The following is a 4,353-nucleotide window of genomic DNA, read 5'->3' as shown; positions in this document are numbered from 1 at the left end:
ACCCCCCCCTCCACCACATCAGCCCCAATGCCCCACAAGGTCCGATCCAAGACCCCCTCACTATGTGATGGAGCCGATCAAAGGAGCCCAAAGAGACTGATCTGATGTGGCAGCAGAAGCTGTTTCAAGACTAATGTAATCTAGCAGAAGGTTTCTATACTGGTTAATACTAACAGCATTTTTATTTTTCCAATTCAGGAGTATGGTTTTCTTTGCGATGCATGAGGCAGTGAGAATCATGTGAGATGTATTTTTCTCTAAAGTGACATCATCTAAAAGACCCAATAAACAAACAGAGGGAGAGGGTGAAATATTACATTCCAGACACTTAGACAAGTCTTCACAAACTCTGCCCCAGAACCTCTGAACAGGTGGACACAACCATAACACGTGAATATAATTATCCGGTGTATCGCCTGTGCACTGTGAGCAGTTGTTAGATGAAGCAAATCCCAACCTGAACATTTGCTGACCTGTACAGTGTACTCTATAAAGGACTTTATATTGCATTAATTGTAAGTTTGAGTTTCTGCTCATTTTAAACGTTTTTAAGCATATTTGTGACCCATCATATCAAAGTGAGGATTAAGTCAAATTTGGTCAAAATCACCTAATTACATTTTCGGATTCTTGGCTTTAAAGCTACATTTTGATACCTGGATCATTCTGATATCATAATTAAATCCACTTAATTTGTCCTGTTGGTTACAATAATACATAAATATTTGGTCTGAATCCTAATTTTATGTCATTTTAATGAGGAATTTTGATGTCCTTATAAAGAGGGAACCTCAAATTATATTTTAATATTGAGATTTCCCAGCTAAAAATAAACAAAACTTTGCTAGCTCACAGGGAAAATCTCAAAATTTTAAGGTGTTTTTCCTCAAAATCAGTTTTTTTTGTTACTACTGCTCAAAAAAGGGCTTCAAATTTTTGTTTTATGATTAAATTTCAGACAGTTTGTTCAAACGATACATTGATAAGGCTTTTATTCATTATATTTTGACAATATGCAATTTTTGTTAACATTTTAGTCAAAACACTATGTTTGCCTATTTCTCCTTGTACCACTTTTGGACTTAACCCTCGTTTCGATGTGATGGGTCACATTTGTGACCAGGTGTTCTGGTCAAAGTTAATTAATAAGTCTGTCTGCCATTTCATAACAGGAAGTGATATTGAGTCATCTATTCTAGAGAGTTTCATATAAATTCTAGATAGTAATTTGGGAGATTTAAGAGAGAGGAACTCTAATACACTTGCTGGTGTTTTTAAGTTCAAATTAGTTTTTTTATTATGGACTTAATTTGTTGCTATTCTAAAAAATGTTTCTTGTCAATACCATATTGTATTGTTAGTTTATTGAATGGAATAAATTCTACACCTTCATATTTCCAGGTATTCAATTCCTTTACCTCTCCAATCTGGGAAGTCTATCATGTTATTTTGTTGCAGAATGTCAGGATTGTTCCATATTGGTGTTTGTCTACATGGGATTAGCGAAGAATTTGTCGTTTTCAGAAACTCCCACCATGCTGTCAGCGATGAGCTGATATTGATGCTTTTAAAACATGCATGTCGCTTTATATTTGTGCTAATAAATGAAAGGTTTGAAATATTAATGTTATGGCATAATGTTTGTTCTGTGAGAAAGCTGTTTTCTTCAGTTTATATAAATGTTATGGTTTAATTATGTATATCTGTTCTACCTTGACACTGTCCAGTAATCATATCTCATGATAACTAGTTTCGGCTGTTTTAATCTATCGGCCCAGACTTCAAGACTCCAGCAATGCACGACCTCTTTTACTTTGATAAGGTGTTTCCAGGCTGACAGCCCTGTCATTGGTTAGATGGTTCACAGTTGGCGAACTGTGATTGGTTGTAAACATGTTACAGGATGTTATATTATCGCCTGCTCTGCGCTGACGAGCCAGCCACAACTTAGACTTCTCTGATTGACTTCTGCTCTGCTGTTGCTCAAATTAAATCGTTTGACGACCATACACGCAGACTTTCTGTGCATTTATTCCAACGTGTTTCTGCGTTCTTGGTAAATCGTGCCACCACAATTTTTGGCGTTGTCGGTAGGATTTAATAGGATTTTATAAGTCATATATGAGCCAGTAAGTAATTACTGACTTATGCCCCACAATAAAGAATTATCTGAATTTATTTTAATTAGTGACCCCATTGGATGTGTGACCTTTTTTTTCCCATGTAGCCAATAGTAAAATTAATTGCCCTGAGCCAGAAAAAAAGATTTAGAAGGTGCAGAGTTCCTTGTTCTCGCAAGAAGAGCAAACACATGTTATTAAAGTTGTTTTAGTTGTTCTGTTCTCTTTCTTGTTTCTTTTTTTTCAGTAATGAGAGGAGTGGTCTGGTGTGCATGGAGGAGAGGAATCATGAACGATGAGGAGTCAGTCAGTACAGTGAGTCAGGCAGGTAAGTGCTCAGGTGAGTACCGCTGCTGACACACGTAAGATGCACTCATAAGAGGAGTCCACAGACAAGAGTCTGCAGACAAGCAGACAAGCGAGCCACGTGAAGCAGAAAGAGAACGAGGTGATAGCAGCACCTGCTGGAGAATCCTTTAACTTCAGCACACTGTTCCACTAAGAAATCTTCATCTCACTGGTTCATTTAAATGTTCCAAAATAAAAAAAAAATTAATGTATGTTTGATTTGCATTTTGATTTAAAAAGAATTCATGAAATTCTGATGGAGCAGGATAAAATATTTTGTGTATTTATGCAAATATTTTAATACATTCACATCAACTGAAATAAAGCACAAGTATTTAGGGACACGTTATGTATACCTCATAGATTTAATGTACATGTAGGCCTAATTAATGTTTTTAACACTGACTGGTTGGAAATTCAGTTTGTAAAATGCTTTCAGCCGAACACTTCAAGCTGTGATGTACCCTTTCTTCTGTCAAACCTATGGGTTCAGAAAACCTCTGTGAGACCTGAAAACCAGATCCAACAGTCCTGAGTCACCTCTAGCTGTTCCCATCCAGACATCAGTTTTCTACCTGCAAAAACCCGCAATTTCATTTCAGCTGTAATCAAGTTTAGAATAAACAAATAATCCTTGGAAATTATTCTGTTTCACAGTGAACCCAAGGCTCAAAACTCTGAGCTGCTTTAATGGAACCAGAGGGAAATGATCACTTCTTTTATAATACTTTTAATTATCCTGATTTACAAACATGATTAACATCTTAAAGCCCTAAGGGGTTTTCTTGATGTTTTTGATCAAAACACCATGCCGAAATGTAACTGAGTGTATCTCAGCATTTACAAACTCTATTTAAATGATCTTGGTATGAAAATAAAGCTAACACTTGGGTGATTTCATCAGAAGTGTACGTTTCAGAGATATTAGGGATGGAACTATTTTTTTTCTCTCACCTGAATAATTTTTTGCATTAGATAATAAATAACACATTCAAAATCATAATGAACAAGGCTAAAACTCTTGGGAACCATGAATCCATTTGTGGACATTACCTGTGCAAAGACTCATGCTGCTAAAATTAACAGGAGCAAAGTTACAGAGGTTAATGCAAACTAAAAGAATAATAAATGCTGCTGTATGACACGTTCATACAGGCTCCACCAGGAGCTTCAGACTCAACTAACAGGCTGAGCAGATGCTGACCTCAGCATGAAACCCTCTCTGCTCCTCCATCCAAATGAATTTTATCTAAAAACAAAACTGATTTTATTACGTTATTAGATTGAAACACTTGTCTATTTAGGTCTCCTTTTTAATTAAAACACCAGAACAAAGTTTCTATCCAGCAGAAGTCTGCAACCTTGTGTTTAAAAGTGCATTTTTATCATTTTACCAACCAAATAAAGTAAAAAAAATCACTGGCTCTTAAAGGAGACATGCTTTTAAATCCTTTATCTCACATTTAAATCAATCAATTGGGATAAAAAGTAGAACTGCAATGCTTTGGTCTAACACCCCACCACCACCACCCACCAGACACACACACACCACCACCACCTCTTTTTTGAGGTGTGTTTCACGAGGCGCATGACACCCAGCCCGCCTCCAGCAGTTCAGAGGGGTTTATGACAACAGCTGCACAAAAATGTTTTGTTTACAAATGATTTTAAAGATGTAAACAATGGAAGACTTTACCATCCAGTCTTACATGGAGCCAGAGTCTGACCCAGAGACTGAAGACGATGAAATTGCACTTTGGTAAATTCATACCTTATGTTATTATAAAGTTTATTAATTTAAAACAACACAACATAAATTCAACATACAACAAAAAAATCTAATTAACTGAAAGGTAGCAGAAGAAGACAATAATCTTATGATTTC

The sequence above is a fragment of the Austrofundulus limnaeus genome, unplaced genomic scaffold (genome assembly GCF_001266775.1).
Source record: "Austrofundulus limnaeus strain Quisiro unplaced genomic scaffold, Austrofundulus_limnaeus-1.0 Scaffold719, whole genome shotgun sequence".
NCBI lineage: Eukaryota > Metazoa > Chordata > Actinopteri > Cyprinodontiformes > Rivulidae > Austrofundulus > Austrofundulus limnaeus.
Note: the sequence above shows the minus strand (reverse complement) of the source record.